Genomic DNA, 24,561 nt, shown 5'->3' on the forward strand with positions numbered 1-24,561 from the left:
GTGAGCTTTTCCAGCACAGCTCACTGTGGCACAGGGACAAAAAGTCCGAGGCAGCATAAACTATGGTGCAAGCCATGGAGCCACTGGCTCGTTAAATGCTACCGCCCATCTATTACCCATTCTCTCAGTCTTATGGAACACAATTAGGGAGGAGTGTCTTTCAATGAATTACCAACTTGAACTCCTGGCTCTTCACCTTACAAAAATTATCCTCTATACCATACTGCTTGTTATTTAGTTTTACATTACTTCATCTACAGCTTCATGCTCAATGGATGAGAATATACATTTAAGACTGAACAGTTGTGTACTACTTCCCACTGCCAAATTGACTATCGTACCAGACTTAGTGACCATTATATCACTGGGACTTGCCTGAAGATGAAATCCATTAGTTTACATAGCTGGTAAATGAAATTAAGCCTCGCCGTAAAAGAAGTTTCATTTAAAACTTCAAATCCATGTAGATTTCTGGATCTATGGAATCATTCACAATACAGCAACTTCTTTGCACGATCGGTTTGTTTTAATTCTTGAATCACAGTAATTTATTTATTTATTTATTTATTTAATTAACTATTAGATACAGCCTATGGAGGGCCATTTTACACTATTAATAATAATTTTAAATAAGTATCAATATTAAGTAACAACAATAAACTAACAATTTTAACAGTAACAACGTAAAAACAATGACAACGATAACTGGCAAGTGTCGGTTACAGAAATTAGGAAGAAGAAAGGTCGAGGGTTGGAGGGACGGAAGAAAATGGAAACCTGGAGTGCACTTCAAAGGAATCTTTTAATTTTTTTTTTGAAGGATGCGAAAGGTGTGAATATGTCGATATCGGGTAGTGAGTTACCAAGAGTAGGGAGATGGTGGATGATAGAACATTGTTGTAAGGTTAGGCGCGGACGGGACACATGATGAGTGCGCCGGTTGCGTGTAGGGCGGGGAGGAAAGTGTATAGGGAAGTACGCCGGAAGAGTATTACATGTGGTGTAGCCATTGATTGTTTTGTGAAGGTAACATAGATCGGAGAACTGTAAATGGCTTCTCAGGTCAAGTATACACAGGTAGTTCATAATGTCAGATTTAGTTTTGTTCTTAAAAACAGGATTGCGAGTCTTAACAATGAAAGTGAAAAAGTTAAAAATACTATTTAGTTGAGGTATGTTTGTGATAGCAGATGAGGACCAAATAGGGGAACAAAAGTCAATAATGAGGACAACATACGAGACAAAGAATAATTTTAAGGCGTTAATATCATTAATTTCAATGAACCTGTAAAGAATGCCTAGGGTACGCATAGCACAGGATTTTATAGACTGAATATGAGCAGAGAAGGTTAGTTTACAGTCTATTATAACACCTAGGTCTCTTACCTGAGAAGCCGACTGCAATGTATTTCCCTGGATGGTATATGCAGTGTTCATTCCTTGCTTTAGCAATGAAAAGGAGATTGTATTGCACTTCTTAACATACTGGGCGAGTTGGCCGTGCGCTTAGGGGCGCGTGGCTGTGAGCTTGCATCTGGGAAATAATGGGTTCGAATCCCACTGTCAGCAGCCCTGAAGATGGTTTTCCATGGTTTCCCATTTTCACACCAGGCAAATGCTGGGGCTGCTGTACCTTAATTAAGGCCACAGAGGCCGCTTCCTTCCAACTCCTAGGCCTTTCCTATCCCATCATCGTCATAAGACCTACCTGTGTCAGTGCGACATAAACCCACTAAAAAAAACACAGATTCCATTTCTTAAACCAGTCACCACACGAATTGAGAACAGTCTGTAATTCATCACAGTCATCAGGCATAGACACTTCTCTTAGGATTTTCAGGTCATCAGCGAACAAGAGGAGGGAACACTGACTATTTTGGGTGCAAAGAATTATGTCATCGATATAGAGAACAAAGAGTAGGGGTCCCAGAATACTGCCCTGAGATACACCTGATAACACAGATAACCATGATGAGGCAGATTCAGGGAGTACCACTCTTTGTTTTCTGCCGGAGAGGAAACTTGTTATCAATGACGACGAGGCCATGGATATTAAATCTGGTAGCAAGCTTATGAAGAAGAAGTGCGTGATCCACTGAGTCGAATGCTTTGGCCAGATCTATACAGATTACATCTAACTGAGATTTATTTTCTATTGCTGAAATGATGACGTGATTGAGAACAGTGAGGTTAGTGAGGTATGATTTTCTGGGAGTGAATCCGTGTTGTTCTTCAGATAGGTATGGCTGTGTGAAAAAGGGGAGTCGGCGGTGGATTATTCTTACAAGGACAGAGGATAGTATTGGAATGATAGATATTGGGCGGTATGATAAGAAATCATGTTTGTTGCCAGATTTGAAAATAGGTGTGATATCAATTTCTTTCCAGCTGTCGCGGAATGTACCAGTAGCCATACACAGGTTTAAAATTGTAGATAATGGTGCACAGAGAGATGCAGAAAGAAGTATTTTTGAGGAATGTAGGGCTAATATCACTGGGCCCGGTGGAGCGGTTTGTTGGGAGACTATTGAGAATATTTTGAACATCGTTAGGGGTCGCTGATATTTGTGACAGTGAGCAACTGCAAACACTATTGGTCTGTGGTAGTTCTGCGATAGGTGCAGGAGGGGTAAAGGTGGAGTGAAAGTACTCATTGAATTTTTGAGACCTTAACTCAGTTGGGACATCATCACTATGTAGTTTAAGATTCAGTGGTCTCTGGGGTGACTTTCTACGTGATGAAATGAGGGTCCAACATATTTTAGGGTTATTTTTAAGGTTTCCAGTTACAGAAGTGATGTGCCGGTTGTAGGGTTAAAAGTCAGGTTGTGAGTTTCGCAAATAGGAAAAGTCCTCTCAATGTTAATTACTGCATTGATAGGGTGAAAGTACCCTTTGGGGATCATTGTAAATACCTAGGTATTAATATAAGGAAAGATCTTCATTGGGGTAATCACATAAATACGACTGTAATTAAAGGGTATAGATCTCTACACATGGTTATGACGGTATTTAGGGGTTGTAGTAAGGATGTAAAGGAGAGGGCATGTAAGTCTCTGGTAAGACCCCAACTAGAGTATGGTTCCAGTGTATGGGACCCTCACCAAGATTACTTGATTCAAGAACTGGAAAAAATCCAAAGAAAAGCAGCTCGATTTGTTCTGGGAGATTTCCATCGAAGGAGTAGCGTTACAAAAATGTTGCAAAGTTTGGGCTGGGAAGACTTGGGAGAAAGGAGACGAGCTGCTCAACTAAGTGGTATGTGAAGTGAAATAAATATTAAAGTTTATTTATTCCACCTATTCAATACTTAAAAAGATATTTTAATAATGAATTAAATATGTAGATAAAATTATAGGGACATGTTTCGCCCTTTAATTAAGGGCATCTTCAGCCTTAATCTCAAACTGAAAGTTAATTAATCAGGTACCTGATTGTAATTAAATTACATATGAATGTGAAGAAGATGTTGGAAATGAGCGAAATGGTTAACAATAGTTATGAAATTCTTAATATGAGGCCTTAATAAAGTCTAAAATATAAATAGTCGTAAATTTATACACTTTCTTGAATGTAGTTATGAAATTCTTGAAATGAGGCCTTAAAGTCTAAAATACAAATAGTCATGAATTTATACACGTTCTTGAATGTCTTTGTTTAAAAATTGGTAACAAATTGTACACTGGTAGTTTTGTAAGAACGTAAATTTTGTAAAGTGGCGTCCTGTGGAGGTTTAGGGCATTAGAGAAAACTTTTGGATCTTAAACAGATTGAATGTCACAATAATAATAAAAATGTAGTTGATAATTCCAAATGGAGTATTAATACATATTCAAGCTGGTAAAGAGACATTTCCGTTGCTCACTTCAAGTGAGGTTTATAATAAATTGTTACGTTGAAACAAGTAAAGCGGGGCCTTTTGATGGTTGAGGGTGTTAGAGAAAATTTATCGGGTGTTAAACAGTTCAAACGCCAGGATAAAGATGAAGAATGCAGTTTATAACTTAGCATGGAGTTTAAACACAATATTAAAAAATTAGTAAAGAGACGTTTCTGCTGTTCACTTCAAGTGGGGTTTATAATAATATGTGAAGTGCTAAAACTGTAGTCTTCTAGAAGCATGAGAGAAGAAGAGTGCTTGAAGGTAAGTTGCTGTTTTAAATGTTAGCTGGAAGGAACGGCTGTAGTCTCTTGTATAGAGTTGTAAGGGAAGTTTGGATTGAAGTCTGTAACAATAGGAGATTTACGTGTTAAAGAATGAAATTGAATGAAAGGAGAGTTTAAAGAGAAATCGAAGTAAAAGCACTTACCTCTTTATTAATGTTGACACTGGTTGACGTAAAGAATTCACCTTGATACTGATGATATTGTTTCTCTTTATATTGTTCTAAGAATTGAACTCATTTCCCGTTACCCGCCACGGCCAATAACATATAAACTTGGCACACCGCTTCGACCCTCTCCTCAATCTCACATCATCTGTAACACTAGTAACTTAAATATCAGTCATTTCAACGCTACCATACCAACTATTTAATACTATTAGAATTGAAAATAAGTGAAATTACACACAACGTTTTCTCTCCAACTCTTCTTTACGTCAACCGATTTCAACATTAATAAAGAGGTAAGTGGTTTTCCACACTTCGATTTCTCTTTAAACTCTCCTTTCATTCAAATTCATTCTTTAATACGTAAATCTCCTATTGTTACAGACTTCAATCCAAACTTCCCTTACAACTCTATACAAGAGACTACAGCCGTTCCTTCCAGCTAACATTTAACACAGCAACTTACCTTCAAGCACTCTTCTTCTCTCATGCTTCTAGAAGACTACAGTTTTAGCACTTCACATATTATTATAAACCCCACTTGAAGTGAACAGCAGAAACATCTCTTTACTAATTTTTTAATATTGTGTTTAAACTCCATTCTAAGTTATAAACTACATTCTTCATCTTTATCCTGATGTTTGAACTGTTTAACACCCGATAAATTTTCTCTAACACCCTCAACCATCAAAAAGCTCCGCTTTACTTGTTTCAACGTAACAATTTATTATAAACCTCACTTGAAGTGAGTAACGGAAACATCTCTTTACCAGCTTGAATATGTATTAATACTACATTTGGAATTATTAACTACATTTTTATTATTATTGTGACATTCAATCTGTTTAAGATCCAAAAGTTTCCTCTAACGCCCTAAACCTCCACAGGACGTCACTTTACAAAATTTACGTTCTTATAAAACTACCAGTGTACAATTTGTTACCAATTTTTAAACAAAGACATTCAAGAATGTGTATAAATTCATGACTATTTGTATTTTAGACTTTATTAAGGCCTCATTTCAAGAATTTCTTAACTACGTTCAAGAAAGTGTATAAATTTACGACTATTTGTATTTTAGACTTTATTAAGGCCTCATATTAAGAATTTCATAACTATTGTTAACCATTTCACTCATTTCCAACATCTTCTTCACATTCATATGTAATTTAATTACAATCAGGTACCTGATTAATTAACTTTTAATTTGAGATTAAGGCTAAGATGCCCTTAATTAAAGGGCAAAACATGTCCCTATAAATTTATCTACAGATTTAATTCATTATTAAAATATCTTTTTATGTATTGAATAGGTGGAATAAATAAACTTTAATATTTATTTGACTTCATTGTACATTTCAATACGGACCTAAACATGAGAATTATAACATGTAAGTGGTATGTTCCGAGCTGTCAGTGGAGAGATGGCGTGGGAGGACATCAGTAGACGAATAAGTTTGAGTGGTGTCTTTAAAAGTAGGAAAGATCACAACATGAAGATAAAGTTGGAATTCAAGAGGACAAATTGGGGCAAATATTCGTTTATAGGAAGGGGAGTTAGGGATTGGAATAACTTACCAAGGGAGATGTTCAATAAATTTCCAATTTCTTTGCAATCATTTAAGAAAAGGCCACCTGGGCGACTGCCCTAAATGCAGATCAGTGGTGATTGATTGATGATAAGATGTGATTCTGAAATTTCCCTGAGGTGTTTAAAAGTATTATACGTGTGTGAATTGGGGATAGACTTCCAGAGTGACCACGCACGGGTTTTGTTCTTTAGTAGCAATTTAGTTACAATTGAAGTTTATTTCTTACAGCTTTACTTGCTTTCCATTTAGAGACCCTGGGCTCTTGTGTTAAATTGCATGTTGATATTTTAGGACTCTGCAATATTATATCCAAGATTTGATCAAGTATTTTGTCCATGGAAACTGTATGCGTGCTATGTTTTGGTACATCAAGAAAAGAACCGGACACATGAAATTTATATATCAAATCACTTATAGTATCACGATGCAGACTCCTGGGGATTAAGAAAAGTTTTAGCTGCACATTTTCTGTAAACTGATCACTTTCATGAAAAATATGTTCCACCAAAAATCTTACTTTGACTTAACTTACATCCTGTAACTCCTATGTGGAGCATATGGCACTGACGAACTTCCACCACCGGACTCTATTTTACACCACGGCCTTATCTCAGGCCAGGTCTTTTCTGCATCTACACTCCTCCTTCACGTGTTATTCGGTCTGCCTCTTTGTCCTGTGCCTTGTGGGATACATTCCAGTGCTTGTCTGGCAATATTGTTTGTATCACGTCACAGCATGTACCCAATCCACCTCCACTTCCTGCAGCACTCCTCGATGTCTATGGGTGTTTGTTTAGTTCCACTCCACAGCTCTTTGTTGATGACCTGAGCCCACCATATCCTCAAGATGTTCCTCTGACTCCTGTTCACAAAAATCTGAAAGCTCCTGATCAGTTGTTTATATGTCTTCCAGATTTCGCAGAACACCCTTGACCGTTGCATTAACAGTGCGCAATTTAGTGTTAGTGTTCAGCTCTCTAGATCTCCAGATCGGCCTTAGCATTGCAAATGCACCTTTAGCCTTGTTGATTCTATTTCTATATCCTCCAGGGTTCCCCCATGCGTGATGGAAACACTCCCCAGGTAGCAGAACTGTTCGACTTGTTCCATCTCTTGGTTGTCTAGAAACAATTGTGCTCTGTTGCAGTTCTTAAATCACACCTTCTTAATCTTCTTTGCATTAATCTTCAGTCCACCTCTGCTGCTTTGACTTTCAAATCATTCAGCTTGGCTGCCATGTCTTTAACACTATTAGATAGCAAGCATACGTCATCCTCAAAGTCTACGTTCTCTAGCCTGTCTATCAGTCCCCACTGTATGCCTGTCTGTCGGTTCATCACCTTCCTCTTCATCAGATCTAATACCAGTAAGTTAAAGTACCTTCCACCACCGTATGCCTGTCTGTCGGTTCATCACCTTCCTCTTCATCAGATCTAATACCAGTAAGTTAAAGTACCTTCCACCGAAAACACTCTCTCTTAAATAGTGAACATTATCATCAGTATTCTGAGTGACTGAAGGAAAGGCTGGATCTTACTTTCAGTGTGACGTCATCTGCACAAGTGAGAGGGGGTGCAGGCCCCATTTGAAAGTATACCCAGGGCATTATAAATCTTAAGTGTGGCCCTGCTGGTATGGGCTAGTATAAATTCATTACTTTCAATGACCTGTCTCCATCTCATCCTTGGCTTTGACTGAGGTACCTTATGAGTAGACCGGATATTTATACTAAGGCCCACAAGAGTTAAAGTCTGATGTTTAGCACCACCAGCAAGAAAAAGTTAACTAACGCTGCTTAAAAATAGTCTGTTGCTATGGCAACGATAACAGAGATGCCACATTTAAGGATGCTATCGCCACATGGGTTGGCTTGCTCTCAGTCGCTTTTGTGGTATTATTCGGAATAGACTGTGTTAGCTGTGTTAGTTGTTGATGCTTTATGTAATAATTTAAGTGTTTGTTTCCTGAATATTATTTTTGTTGTTAGTTTATTGTTTTGTAAGTTAATCAGTGGCTAGTTGTACAGTTCTATTCTCTATTTAACACGTGCATTTGCTGAGGTTACTGTAAGTTTAGTGAATATGAAATCTCATATTTATCGCAAGTAATACATTTCATATTGCACGTAATAAATTTCATATTTATCGGCAATGACGCGTTTTGTCATAAATGCCGGAATTATTAGCAAGAGCTTAGGAACGGGTCAAAGTTTATTGAAGTGCATTAGGCCAACATAGTTGATTAAATATTCAGCCTGTATGAAAGGGCGATATGCCGCAGACTGAGGTAACTATGACAACTCAGCATACTTCGTAGTTACTGCTTTCTCCGCTCAAATGTCAGACTTCAACTCTCATGGGCCCAACTATAGGCATTAATAAGTTAGAATGCAAACTTAATAAAGAAAGTACCAGTAACAAATATACTCTAACCCGCACAACAGTTGTGCTATGATATCTGCATGAAGATTAGGGGTACAGCCTATTAGAACTTTATGGAACAGTGAGCTAGAAGACACTTCCTCCTAGCCAAATTAGTTCGCATTCTAACTTATTACTGCCTAAACATCTGGGCTCTACTTATGACTATTACTACTAACATTATGCAGCCAGTCCCTGTTTTGAATGGTATGAAGGTGTCATTCATAGGGTCAGTTTGTATGTGCATTTCAGTGAGGAAAGCAGCCAGAAGCTACCTCACTCCTCAGCGACACCTAGGTTATCTACAACAGCTGATGGAGCTGTTTGGGACCCAACCAGCCTTTGGGCTTAGGACTAAACATACACCATTCGGTTTGGTAATGAAATCTGCAACTGATACCACATTTGAAAAACTTCAGCCAATGACAGAAGTTGTTGACAGTGATAATGGAAAATGTCATATGATCATCATCATCATCATCATCATCATTTCCCTTTATCTAGCTGTAGCTGGGTAGGGGCAAATGTGGTTCCTCTCCACTTTCTTTGGTCTTTCCACCACTCCTCCTCCAACACTGTGTCCCAGTCCAGGTTTCTTTCTATAATACTGTGTTGCATTGTGTCCTTCCATCTCAATTGTGGTTGTCCACGGCCTCTCCTTCCTTGCATTTGGATTTCCATCACTTTTTTTTTGGCATTCAACACTCAGTTAATTTATTAATTTGACCACCTAATCAATACAATAAATCTTGTCTTTGTTGAATTACATAGACATGTTAATTAAAATGGTACATGTTTTGCCTTACATACAGGCATCATCAGCCATGGGTCTAACCTTGAAATACAATCAGGCACCTGATTTACATATAAATAAAATAAAACTAATTTATAAAAACCTTGAAGAGACTTGAGAGAAAAAAAATATTTACATACGGTAAAGACTCGTACAATGTTGGTTTAAAAGATATTGCTATGAGTGAGAAGCTGACAATTGGTGAAAGTATTTGCATATTGACATTGGAAGACTACTATTTTATTTCAAGGTTAGACCCACGGCTGATGATGCCTGTATGTAAGGCGAAACATGAACCATTTTAATTAACGTGTCTATGTAATTCAACAAAGACAAGATTTATTGTATTGCTTAGGTGGTCAAATTAATAAATTAACTTATTGTTATTATTTCAATCAAATATCATCAATATGGATCAAAAATAATATTTATCACATGTAATAAAATTCATCACTCATTTGCTTTATGTGCCCAAACCATCTTAGTCGGCTCTTCTCTATTCTATCATTCATTTTTTTCCATTCCAATTTCTTCCCGGATTTTCTCATTCCTTATTTTTTTCATATGATATTTGATTAAAAAAGTAAATATGTTTCTAGGGCTGAGTCAGTGGGCCCCTTGGCCACATCACTCTCCTACAATAATATGTGCTAACATTCATATAATTCATGTTTTGAAATAACGTTATTTTTGCTGCTGCACAGAGAAGCGAGTTTTACCATTTTGAGATGTGAAAGTATCAACTTAAACTTAAAGACTTGCAAATGGTGAAGTTATATTTATGAACTAAACACTCCTGACCTACTGCTTTTACTGATGATCTTATGAAGATGTTTGGTATTTGAAATATGTGAAAACAAAACTTAATCATCAGTTATCCTGCTCCTTTAATATACTACAAGTCACATAAGCAGTGAATAGTTTGTAATTTACCAGTAATATCAGCTATAACAATTGTTGATTCAGAGATGAGAGTAGAGTACAGGCAGCTGAAATGAATTCCTGAGAAGTTTGGTACAGAAGACAAGGAGGGACAGAAATGTAGACATAAAAAGAGCTAAATGTGCAAAAACTAAAAACTGGAACATAACAGGTTGAGGTGGTTTGGACTTGTCAAGCAGATGAAAGGAGACTAACTGCCAAGACAAGCAAGGGAAAGACAGATGACAGGGAAGAGAGGACGAGGGAGACCAAGATTACGAGAGATGGACTCTGTGAAGAGCAGCAAATGACAACGGAGCCTGGTCTGGAACACACTGTTGGATGAGGAATGGTGGAGAACAGGATGAATTGGAGAGGAATCATATTTGTCCCCACTCGGTGTCAGCTGGAAAAGGGGAACTGATGATGATGAACAACTGTCAGTATCATATCTTCTACAATTAAATTTTACTTCCTCTACTCTCAATCTCCCGGCCATTGCCATTTCTCGATGGATGCAGTACCTCTGCATCTGTCACTTGACACAGGCCAAAACAAAATGTAGCTTCCGCTACAGCCTCAGTCTCATCCATAGCTGTGACAATATGAAAGTGCTGAGGTGTGGGTGATGCTGAGTAATGACATTCGGAGCATGACTAGTGTGTCTGAGTGTTATGAAAGGTGTTGCTCATAGGGTCAGTCATGCTGCAATAACACTTTATGGCTCAGTGAGGAAAGCAATAGCAAACTACTTCACTCCTCATTTTGCCTAGCATGCCTCATTTTGGCACCACCTTTGGTTCTTGTGGGTTCCCTACAACTAAAAAACCTTTAGTGATGCTATTTGAGGATCCAACTAGCCTCTGGGCTGATGACTTAACATACAGACTCTCAGACTCCTTTGTTTGCCTGGTGGCCATGAACGTTAAGGTATCAAGTCTGTATGACCTGACATCATGGTTAGGTGGTTCGAGTCCTGTTGGTGGAAAACATTTTCACAATCAAGATGTTGGCTGGCATGTAGGAGAGCTGGTGATATACAATTTCTAACCATTAGATTGTATGCCAGAAGCCTGGGTTCAATACCAAACCTCTCTACAGTGTCTATATGGAGTGAGAGATTTTTTTACTAATTTAATGGAAAATTCTAAATTCCCTAATTCCCTCCATGGGAATTTAGAATTTTCCATTCGGAATTGCTAGGCGGGCAATAATTCCACTGTGGAGATTTATCTCCCGTATGCAGTTATTAGACTGTGCCTCTTATATAGGCTTCTGATAAGCTCACCTGCATACACCTAGCATCAGTGGGTAGGGTCTGACACATCCCACTCTGACGAGTCTAGTGTCAGACCTAAGACGAAACGCTGGTTAATAGAGCAAACGCCTGAAAAGCCTTACATCTGATATGTTACTTATTTAATGTCGCACTAACACATCAAAGGTGTTTAGCAATGGAAATATGGAAAAGGGCTAGGATTGGAAGGTAGCAGCTGTGTCCTTAATTAAGGTACAGTCCCAGCATTTGGCAGGTTTGAAAACGGGACACCACAGAAAACCACCTTCGGGGCTGCCGACGGTGGGATTCAAACCCACTATCTCCTGAATGCAAGCTCACAGCTGTGTGTAGGACCCTAAACCGTACGGCCAACTCGCTCGGTTGGAGTGAGAGCATACAATGGTGTTGATGGTGAATCATCCATCGGATGGGGGCTTTATATCTTGGAGCAGACTCCTTGGTGCTATTTGCCAACATAGGGTTTCACACTCTCCTTACATCATCATCATACATCCAGATGTGCAGGTCACCTATAGGCATCAACTACAAAGACCTGCACCACGTTTCTCCAGAGGCCACACGACATCACAGTCTCAGTTCCTCCCGTGCTGTCATGCACAAAGGGTGGCAATATCTCTCCACCGCCATTGGTCTTTTGCAAGGCTTTTTGTTTCGTTCAAAAATAGGCAAACAAGTTTGAAGTGGTAGGTGAACATTCATAGTCATGTGTTTTGTGACGTACAACTTGGCGAGCAACGATGACATGTTAACTAATCTGAAGTTTAGAAGTTTCGAGAAGGTCGTCTTCAGCTGACAATCACAACATGCAATTGAAACATCACAATAAGAATGTCACATGATATGGGTGAAATAATAGTCATTAGAACTGTTCCGGTTTAAATAATCGTCTACAATAACTGATATAATAATTAAAATAGTTAAAACTTAACATTACCATATGTACATGAATGATGTATGTTAAAATACGTTTTTCTTAAATTATAAAGGTGTTATGTAGTATGGATAAAAAACGTTATCAATTTGCAAATGTTTTTTGTCTTATCTTCATCTACGTTAATCGGTATGAGAATTAAAACTTTGCAATACTATTATGTCCACAGGTGATATATGTTGAATGTACAATGTTCTTGAATTATAAAGTGTCCACTGTTCCACATTAAAACTTATGGCTAGATGAATAAAACATTTTGAAGTACAGATTAATTCTTGCGTCGTGCTGTATATGCAACTATGTTATGATATATGATCAGCCGCGTTCGTCTACTGGTGAGTTTCTTGAAGTAATATGAACACTTATGTTGAAATCAGGTAGTTGTCCAATGTTCAGTGCGGGACTTCGTCGAAATATACACAAAGCTTATAGTTTATGCTAGGACTGGATTGACCATAAAATGCGGTATATAAATGTAGAATAAGAAGTTGTTTTGACGACGTGCTTCCTTTAGTTTAATGTTATTTGATTTTTGTCAAATGTCAATATGTATTATAATACTTGATTTCAACATATCTTGTGTTTTTTGGTTAGCGTGAAAGCTTCTTTCTTCACTTTGTGTTGTAGGACATATTTTTATATCTGTAAATAGAAATAAAGTGTAAGAAATGTTGCGTCTGCCAATTTTGTTATGAAGTTGGAATGGATGTGCGTGTACTTACTGTAGATGTTGACACTTGATGTGTGTTATTCGGCAACACGTCGAGCACTGTTCCGTGTTTGTCTGAAGTTGCTGCTTGTGGCTGCGGAGGGGAAGTTCGGAGGGGTAGGAGGAGCGGCTGTTGGGGAAGTGGGACTGGAGTGGGGGTTGTCTTCTGGTGGTTCTTTTATGTGTATCGGGTCTTGCTCTTTGATTCTTTTTAGGTAATTGTTTTTTAGGAAGGGGATGGCTGCATCGAAAAGAATGTTAACTTTGTCCGTAATTTCATTTAAATTGAAGTTTGGGTTGGTGTATTGATCTAGGTTGGTATAAAATTCTTCCATTATATTGAGTAAGGGGCTCCTGGGGTTAGTGCTGATATAATTTATTTGTGTGATCTCTTTGACATGTCTTAATCCAGCTTTAAAGTTGCCTTATTTGTATATTTTCTCTGACACTTTCTAGTCAGATGTTACTGTTGCCACTGAATTTGTTTATGCACCAGTTGGTCGTCTCAAGTTTAATAAAACCTTATAAAAGGTGATTACATGTTCTTTCACATCAATTTATTAAACTTAAGAAGAAAGCAAGATAATGGAAAAATTACTTCATCCGGAACGTTTAAGCATTGACCCAGAATCCAGTAACGCTCAACAAGAATGGAAACATTGGTACAGCACGTTCAAGAACTTCATTTTGGCGTATCAAGTAAGTGACGCTGACAAATTACGCATATTGATCAACCATGTTTCACCTACCGTTTACGAATATATCAATAAAGCCAAAACTTACAATGACGCCATTAGTATCCTGGTTATTATTTTTTCCAAGCCCATGAACGAGATATTTGCCCGACACAAATTGGCAACTAGGAAGCAGCTATCTGGCGAAATTGTATCGATATATATAAAGTCTTTAAAGCTTCTGAGCAAGGATTGCAATTTTAAAGCTGTGACGGTAGAAGTGAACAGAGGCGATTGTATTTGCGATGTTTTCATTGCCGGCCTTCTCGACTCAAGCATTCGTCAGAGGTTATTGGAGAATCCTAATCTCACTCTCAAGGAGGCTTCGATGAAAGCAAAGGCTTTAGAGTCGGCACTGGAACAATCTATTCAGTACCAAGGACCTGCTTTAGTCAATACTGTCCAGGAGCATCGTTTCTCTAGTTCATCTCACTCAATTGGTGAAAGACGTGAATGTAGCTCGGCGGGTAGTGAAATATCAGGTGAGGTTGTCGCCGCAACAACAAAGAAATGCTACTTCTGTGGACTTAGTAATCACAACAGAAACTCTTGTCCAGCAAGGGAGGCCATTTGCCGTGCCTGCTCAAAAATCGGCCACTACGCAAAGGTGTGTAAGAGCTCAAAATCTTCAAGCTCCAACAAATCTTGCCATTGTCATACCATACTTTTAGCTTCTATTTCTCCACTGGGTTGTTTATCTAAAGCTATAATACCCATCCGTTTGAATGGAATGAAGACCAACGCTCTAGTTGATACGGGCAGTTCAACAAGTTTTATTTCCGAGAAGCTGGTCCAAAAGCTCAAAGTACCTATTTCTGCTAGCGGCCTCACTGTTACTATGGCTTCAACGTCGCTTAGCTCTCTAGTGAAAGGAGCCTGTTCTGTAGATATAAAAATTGAAGACCACATTTACAAAGATGTTGAACTTAACATTCTGGCAGACCTTTGCTCTGACGTCATTTTAGGACATGATATACTTGGCCGTCATTCATCTGTAGAGATTAAGTTTGAGGGTCACAGAGAACCTCTGAGTATCTGCGGATTAACAGTCACGAAGGTCGAACCTGTTCGACTTTTCCGAAATATACCTCCAGGTTGCAAGCCAATCACCATAAAGTCTCGACGCCAAACAGCAACTGATACCAAATTCATTGAACAAGAAGTTCAGCGACTTTTGAATGAGGATGTTATAGAAGAAAGCTTTTCTCCATGGCGTGCTCAGGTTCTTGTTACCCAATCAGAAAACCACAAACGCCGTATGGTAGTTGACTATTCACGAACAATAAATCAGTATACCGAGCTAGATGCTTACCCACTCCCACGTATCGAGGATATAGTCAACAAGGTAGCAAATTATGAAGTGTTCAGTTCAGCTGATTTGAAAAACGCCTATCACCAGATCCCCATCTGTGAGGAGGATCGCCCTTACACAGCATTCGAGGCATGCAGTAAACTTTGGCAGTACAAATGGATTCCATTTGGCCCCACAAATGGGGTACCATGTTTCCAAAGAACAATAGATACGATCATCAAAAATGAAAGACTTAATGGGGTTACTGCTTACCTAGACGATATCATTGTGGGTGGCAAGACCAAGGAAGAACACGACTTCAATTTGAAGAAGTTCCCGAAAGCCGTGCAAAAGTATGAATTCACGATCAACGAGAAGAAGAGCGTTTATTCGGTCAAAACAATAAAGCTACTGGGTTATATCATCTCGAATCATGAAATTCGCCCAGATCCCGACCGATTGACACCTTTACAAGAGCTCCCATTACCAACTGACACTGCTTCTCTTTGAAGAGCGATGGGCATGTTCGCTCATTTCACCAACTTCATCCCAAGATTCTCCCAGAAAGTACATAACCTTTCAAGTGGTAGTTTTCCATTAAGTGACAAAGCTATTGAAGCATTCAAAGCGCTGAAAGATGATGTGAAAAATGCACTAGTATCAGCTATAGATGATAAAGCTATGTTCACTGTAGAGACTGATGCTTCAGAACACACCATTGGAGCAACACCAACACAAAATGGATGCCCCATTGCGTTCTTCTCTCGCACACTAAACCGATCTGAACAACGACATTCATCCGTGGAGAAAGAAGCGCAGGCTATCATTGAATCCGTGAAAAAATGGAGACATTACCTGCTAGGGAGACATTTTCGACTCATCACTGACCAGAAGTCAGTAGCCTTTATGTTTGATACTAGACATCTTGGTAAGGTGAAGAATGAGAAGATATTGCGCTGGAGACTTGAACTCTCGTGTTTTAATTATGAAATAGTTTACAGACCAGGACAACATAACGAAGCTGCAGATGCCTTCTCCAGAGTTTGTTTGGCTATTGAGTGTTGCGGACCTAAACTGAAAATCCTCCATGAAGCTTTATGTCACCCTGGTATAACACTGCTTAATCACTTTATTAAGTCGAAGAACTTGCCTTATTCGCTAGAAGATGTAAAGGTCATATCAGCTTGTAAAATTTGTGCTGAATTGAAACCTAGATTCATCAGGCATGAAGGTAATCTCGTCAAAGCTACCCGTCCCTTTGAGTGCATCAACATGGACTTTAAGGGACCTCTACCATCCAAATCTAGAAACCGTTATCTCCTCATATTAGTTGATGAATATTCCAGATTCCCCTTCGCCTTTCCTTGCCCAGATGTCACCTCGTCCACTGTCATTTCTAAACTTAAGCAACTTTTCTCCATATTTGGATTGCCTTCATATGTTCATTCCGATCGAGGCTCAGCATTCATGTCCCAGGAATTGAAGACATTCTTCACAGCTGTTGGTGTGGCGACAAGCAGAACGACTCCATACAATCCAAGAGGCAATGGCCAAGCAGAAAAATATGTTGGAGTTGAGTGGAAAACTATAGAACTAGCTTTGAAATCAAGGGGAATGCATATCCAACAGTGGGAAGAAGTTGTACATGATGCCCTCCATGCCGTCAGATCACTGCTGTGTACTACTACCAATGAAACTCCCCACGAGCGGATGTTTAAGCACCAGAGAAAATCCAGTTATGGACACTCAATCCCCTCGTGGCTTCTGACTCCAGGTCCAATACTCCTAAGGAAGCATGTCAGGCAATCTAAGTACGGACCACTCATGGAAGAAGTTACTCTCCTTGAAGCAAATCCCGAGTATGCTCATATACAACACCAAGATGGAAGGGAAACTACTGTTTCGACTAGAGACCTGGCACCATTACTTTCTTCAATAGACATTTCTGAAGAAAGGGGAGAAGAAGATGCCGGAGGAGTAATAGATGGACAACGTTCCCATGGAAGCCCAGAACATTACCACACTCCTGCCTCCTCATCTGGATCTTCAGATCCAGCTCCATGCCATGCGAGACAGAATCTCCTGAATCATTAAGGTTAGAAGAAAGGGGTCCAACCGCGTCTCCCACTCCTGACCAGCTACCGAGACGGAGCACAAGAATCCGTCGCTGTCCCGCCCACCTTAAGGACTATTACCTAGGTGGGGGTGAATGATATAATTTATTTGTGTGATCTCTTTGACATGTCTTAATCCAGCTTTAAAGTTGCCTTATTTGTATATTTTCTCTGACACTTTCTAGTCGGATGTTACTGTTGCCACTGAATTTGTTTATGCACCAGTTGGTCGTCTTAAGTTTAATAAAACCTTATAAAAGGTGATTACATGTTCTTTCACATCAAGTGCTTAGAATTTGCATATCATTTTCAATGTTTGTAAATTTATGTTTGAAGTCTTCAATGTGTTGGCCTATGGCTGAGAAATGACTGTGTTTTATTGCGTTGATATGTTCATTGTAACGTATCTGAAAGTTCCTCACAGTACGTCCGATATAACTGGCTTCACAGTTGTTGCATTTCATACGATATACTCCTGAGTGACTGTATTTATTATTATTATTATTATTATTATTATTGATGGATTTGGAGTTGTGTAGGATATTGGCGTTGTTATATGTAGTTCTGTAGGCTATTTTTAGATTTTGTTTCTTGAAAATGTTTGTTATAGGATATATGTGGGTGTTATTGAAAGTGAATAGTACGTAGTCTTTCTTAGTTTTGTCAGTTCTGATCAGTTTGATTTGGGTTGATTTTTTTTATTTTGTATATGATTTTGTTGATCATTTCTTTTTTGTATCCATTTTGTCTGGCTATTTCGTGAATCAGGTTAAGTTCTTTGTTTAGTTCTTCTTGTGTTAGTAGAATATTAAAGGCTCTATATATCATACTATGGTATGCTGCTTTCTTGTGTGCGTTAGGGTGGATGTAGTCTATTTTTATTGTGTTGGACGTATGTGTGGGCTTTCTGTATATTTTATATGATAAACGACTTTCGTGCCTGGTTATAGATATGTCTAGGTAATTTACAGTCTGGCTGTTTTCTGTTTCCATGGTAAATTTTATGTGCAGATCTATTTCATTTAATTGTTCTAATATTTTGGTTTCATTAGTATATCTACTGTCTATTACGACAAAGATATCATCTACAAATCTACACCAGAAAAAGATATTGTCTATTTTGTTAATTTGTTGGTGTTCTAAGTAATCTATGTAGATTTCGGCTAGTATGCCTGATGTTGGGGATCCCATTGGTAAGCCTTGTTGTTGATATATGGTATCATAAAACCTGAAGTAATTATTATTGATAGCGAAATGGAGTAATTTCATAAACTCTTTTATTTCAAGGATACTGAGTTTGCTGTAGTTTTTAAGATTAGATTCTATTATTTTTATGTTTTTTTGTGTGGGTATGTTTGGGTACATGTTTATTATATCATATGATGCTAATCTAGGGTGTTGTTTGATTTTTATTTCTTCTGTGATATTACAGAAGTCTATTGAATTTCGTACTGTATTTTTGGCTAAAAATACATAGTGTTTTTTAAGGAATGTTTGGATGAATTGTGACAGTTTGTAAGTTGGACTCGGTCTGTAGTTTATTATAGGTCTCATTGGGACGTTGTCTTTGTGAATTTTCGGGTAGGCTTTAGCGGTCGGTAATCTGGGGTTCATTGCGATGAGTTTTGCAGTTTCTTGTTCATTTAGAAGAAAATGAGTATTTTTAAGTAATGTTTTAAGATTTCTTTGGATACTGTTAGTTGGGTCTTTATTTTTGATTTGAAAGGTGTTATCTAGAAAGCAAAGTTTGGTTTTGGCTATGTATTCGTTTTTGTACATGATGACAGTAGTATTGCCTTTATCTGCTTTAGTTATTAGTAAATTGTTCTCTTTAATTTTGTTTTTGAGTTTTTTGATTTGTATGTTGTTCCTGGTACCTCTGTTGTTATTATCATTACTGATTCTGTTGATGCACTGTGATAATCTTTTCCTAATTTTGTATCTAACTTCATCACGCTGTTCATAAGGAATTTTATTTATGGCATTCTCGGTTTCCGTAATGATTGTGGTGATATTCTGGAAGGCTGAAGTGTTTCCCCAATTATGATTGGGTGCCTTACTCAGTATAATGGATTCTGTTTCTTCGAAGGTCGTATCTGTTAGATTTTTCATTGGTGGATGGAATGTGTGTTGGTTGCTGTTATTAGGTCTAATAGGGTAGTTGCTGTTAGGGACATTAATCTGTGTATTCTGACTTTGTGATTGTTTCAATGCATTTAATTTCTTATTTAATGTGTTCTGTTTTCGTATGGCTATATTTGTTAATTTTTCATTACTTATTTGTTGAAAATTGTCCCAGTAACTGTCTGATAGGTCGTGGGAAGCTTTCAGATGTGTTTCATAAAGTTGTACGTTAAGGTGTTTTTTTTTTTTCCTATATAAGAATTTTATTTCTTCTTTCAGCCAGATTTTATTCGTCTTTTTCTGAGTATTACGAGTTTGGTTGGTGTTTCTATGTTTGTTGTTGTATTTTTTAAGGAAGAACAAGAAGAACTAAACAAAGAACTTAACCTGATTCACGAAATAGCCAGACAAAACGGATACAAAAAAGAAATGATCAACAAAATCATATACATTACATTATCATTATAGACTGTTATGCCTTTCAGCGTTCAGTCTACAAGCCTCTGTGAATTTACTAAACGTCGCCACAATCCTCGATTTGCAACTAGTGTTGTGGCCTCATTTAGTTCTATACCTCTTATCTTTAAATCGTTAGAAACCAAGTCTAACCATCGTCGTCTTGGTCTACCTCTACTTCTCTCACCCTCCACAGCAGAGTCCACTATTTTCCTAGCTAACCTATCCTCCTCCATTCGCCTCACATGACCCCACCACCGAAGCCAGTTTATGCGTACAGCTTCATCCATCGAGTTCATTCCTAAATTAGCCTTTATCTCCTCATTCCGAGTACCCTCCTGCCATTGTTCCCACCTGTTTGTACCAGCAATCATTCTTGCTACTTTCATGTCTGTTACTTCTAACTTATGAATAAGATATCCTGAGTCCACCCAGCTTTCGCTCCCATAAAGCAAAGACCGATGTAAAGATAGTTTTGTCTGGTAGCTAACTTCCTTCTTACAGAATACTGTTGATCGCAGCTGCGAGCTCACTGCATTAGCTTTACGACACCTTGATTCAATCTCACCTACTATATTACCATCCTGGGAGAATACACAACCTAAATACTTGAAATTATCGACCTGTTCTAGCTTTGTATCACCAATCTGACATTCAATTCTGTTGAATTTCTTACCTACTGACATCAGTTTAGTCTTCGAGAGGCTAATTTTCATACCATACTCATTGCACCTATTTTCAAGTTCCAAGATATTAGACTGCAGGCTTTCGGCACAATCTGCCATTAAGACCAAGTCATCAGCATAGGCCAGACTGCTTACTCCATTTCCACCTAACTGAATCCCTCCCTGCCATTTTATACCTTTCAGCAGATGATCCATGTAAACTACAAACAGCAAAGGTGAAAGATTACAGCTTTGTCTAACCCCTGTAAGTACCCTGAACCAAGAACTCATTCTACCATCAATTCTCACTGAAGCCCAATTGTCAACATAAATGCCTTTGATTGCTTTTAATAATCTGCCTTTAATTCCATAGTCCCCCAGTATGGCAAACATCTTTTCCCTCGGTACCCTGTCATATGCTTTCTCTAGATCTACGAAACATAAACACAACTGCCTATTCCTCTCGTAGCATTTTTCAATTACCTGGCGCATACTGAAAATCTGATCCTGACAGCCTCTCTGTGGTCTGAAACCACACTGGTTTTCATCCAGCTTCCTCTCAACGACTGATCGCACCCTCCCTTCCAAGATGCCAGTGAATACTTTGCCTATTTTGAGTTCACCTGACTTACTCAAAACACTGTTCATTTCCTTTTTCCCTCCCTTCCTAAGATTCTTTATTACTGTCCAGAAAGGTTTCCCTACTGCTTGACCTAGCCTTTCCAGGTTGTTACCAAAATCTTCCCATGACTTCTCTTTGGATTCAACAACTATTTGTTTCGCTCTGTTTCTTTCATCTACGTACAACTCCCTGTCTGCTTCGGCCCTTGTTTGGAGCCATTTCTGATAAGCCTTCTTTTTAAGTTTACAAACTGCTCTCACTTCATAATTCCACCAAGATGTTCGCCTTTTCCCATCTTTACACACAGTTGTTCCTAGGCATTCCCTTGCTGTTTCTACTACAGCATCCCTGTATGCCACCCATTCACTTTCTATATCCTGAACCTGCTTACTGTCTACTGTTCGAAACTTCTCACTAATCATATCCATGTACTTCTGTCTAATTTCCTCGTCCTGGAGATTTTCTACCCTTATTCGTATGCAGGCAGATTTCACTTTCTCTACCTTAGGCGTAGAGATACTTACAGTAGTTCACTACAGATCAGATAGTGGTCTGTATCATCGAAAAATCCCCGGAAAACTTGTACATTCCTAACAGATTTCCTGAATTCGAAGTCTGTTAAGATATAGTCTATTATGGATCTGGTACCCCTAGCCTCCCATGTGTAGCAGTGAATAGCCTTATGCTTGAAGAATGTATTCGTAACAGCTAAACCCATACTACCACAGAAGTCCAGCAAACGCTTCCCATTCCCATTAGCTTCCATATCTTCCCCACATTTACCAATCACCCTTTCGTATCCTTCAGTTCTATTCCCAACTCTCGCATTGAAATCGCCCATTAGCACTATTCTATCCTTGCTGTTGACCCTGACCACGATGTCACTCAATGCTTCATAAAACTTGTCAACTTCATCCTCATCTGCACCCTCACATGGTGAATACACGGACACAATTCTTGTCCTAATTCCTCCAACTGACAAATCTACCCACATCATTCGCTCGTTTACGTGCCTAACAGAAACTATGTTCCGTGCAATGGTATTCTTGATAAAGAGCCCTACCCCAGACTCTGCCCTTCCCTTTCTAACACCCGTCAACTACACTTTATAATCTCCTATCTCTTCCTCGTTATCACCCCTTACCCGAATATCACTTACTCCTAGCACATCCAGATGCATCCTCTTTGCTGACTCAGCCAGTTCTACTTTCTTTCTTCCATAAGCCCCATTAATATTGATAACTCCCCATCGAATTCCATTTCGTTCGCCAAGTTGTTTCCAAGGAGTCCCTCGCCTGTCAAATGGGAGTGGGACTCCGTTACTCCCATAGGTCCGAGGCTTGCTTAAAATGTTCTGAGCTCGGTCGATTCATGAAGCAGGATGCTACCCTACTTGCACATAGTCCAAGTGAGGATCTCTCCTCTAACGGGTTATGGACCACCGGTGGATTGTATAGTCCTAGCCGCCTGAGCACAAGGAGGGCCAGGACTCAGAATATGTCCGAGATGCCCACTCCCATTCCATAGCAACTGGTATCCCGACTCTCAGGACCACTTACTAGGCCACTCAGCAGTTGCCCATGGTTCACTAACTGGGACATGACTACAGTAACCCACAAACATCAACCCAAATCAAAACTGATCAGAACTGACAAAACTAAGAAAGACTACGTAATATTCACTTTCAACAACACCCACATATATCCTACAACGAACATTTTCAAGAAACGAAATCTAAAAATAGCCTACAGAAGCACATATAACAACGCCAATATCCTACACAACTCCAAATCCATCAATAATAATAATAATAATAATAATAATAATAATAATAATAATAATAATAATAATAATAATAATAATAATAATAATAATAATAATAATAATAATAATAATAAATACAGTCACTCAGGAGTACATCGTATGAAGTGCAACAACTGTGAAGCCAGTTATATCGGACGTACTGGGAGGAACTTACAGATACGTTACAATGAACATATCAATGCAATGAAACACAGTCATTTCTCAGCCATAGGCCAACACACTGAAGACTTCCAACATAAATTTACAAACATTGAAAATGATATGCAAATTCTAAGCACTAATCCCAAGAGCCCCTTACTCAATATAATGGAAGAATTTTATATCAACCTAGATAATTACACCAACCCAAACTTCAATTTAAATGAAATTACGGACAAAGTAACATTCCTTTCGATGCAGCCATCCCCTTCCTAAAAAAACAATTACGTAAAAAGAATCAAAAAGCAAGACCCGATACACATAAAAGAACCGCCAGAAGACAACCCTCACTCCAGTCCCACTTCCCCAACAGCCGCTCCTCCTACCCCTCCGAACTTCCCCTCCACAGCCACAAGCAGCAACTTCAGACAAACACGGAACAGTGCTCGACGTGCTGCCGAATAACACACATCAAGTGTCAACATCTACAGTAAGTACACGCACATCCATTCCAACTTCATAACAAAATTGGCAGACGCAACATTTCTTACACTTTATTTCTATTTACAGATATAAAAATATGTCCTACAACACAAAGTGAAGAAAGAAGCTTTCACGCTAACCAAAAAACACAAGATATGTTGAAATCAAGTATTATAATACATATTGACATTTGACAAAAATCAAATAACATTAAACTAAAGGAAGCACGTCGCCAAAACAACTTCTTATTCTACATTTATATCACCGCATTTTATGGTCAATCCAGTCCTAGCATAAACTATAAGCTTTGTGTATATTTCGACGAAGTCCCGCACTGAACATTGGACAACTACCTGATTTCAACATAAGTGTTCATATTACTTCAAGAAACTCACCAGTAGACGAACGCGGCTGATCATATATCATAACATAGTCGCATATACAGCACGACACAAGAATTAATCTGTACTTCAAAATGTTTTATTCATCTAGCCATATGTTTTAATGTGGAACAGTGGACACTTTATAATTCAAGAACATTGTACATTCAACATATATCACCTGTGCACATAATAGTATTGCAAAGTTTTAATTCTCATACCGATTAACGTAGACGAAGATAAGACGAAAAACATTTGCAAATTGATAACGTTTTTTTATCCATACTACATGACACCTTTATAATTTAAGAAAAACGTATTTTAACATACATCATTCATGTACATATGGTAATGTTAAGTTTTAACTATTTAATTATTATATCAGTTATTGTAGACGATTATTTAAACCGGAACAGTTCTAATGACTATGTTTTCGCCCATATCATGTGACATTCTTATTGTGATGTTTCAATTGCATGTTGTGATTGTCAGCTAAAGATGACCTTCTCAAGGTCGAAACCGGTACTGTAAAACATTAGTGTGTAAATATATGTATTGATTAGGTGGAAGCTTCTAAACTTCAGATTTGTGAATATAATCAATACGGAGATGAAACTTATAGATTACGACATGTTAACTAGGCGTGCCACTGCACCGCAAAACTGCCTCATATATGACGCGTAAAGCAATACAGTGAAGCAATAATGATTAAAATCATTTATCTTTCTTATGA

The 24,561-nt window shown here is 38.3% G+C and overlaps 1 protein-coding gene across 1 annotated transcript in view; it reads right to left on the reverse strand.

Annotated features, from left to right (window-relative positions):
• The window catches only part of CLS (cardiolipin synthase), a 58,849-nt gene that overhangs the window by 20,428 nt on the left and 13,860 nt on the right, over positions 1 to 24,561 (reverse strand). The window lies entirely within an intron of this gene.

Source organism: Anabrus simplex, chromosome 5 (assembly GCF_040414725.1).
Source record: "Anabrus simplex isolate iqAnaSimp1 chromosome 5, ASM4041472v1, whole genome shotgun sequence".
Lineage (NCBI taxonomy): Eukaryota > Metazoa > Arthropoda > Insecta > Orthoptera > Tettigoniidae > Anabrus > Anabrus simplex.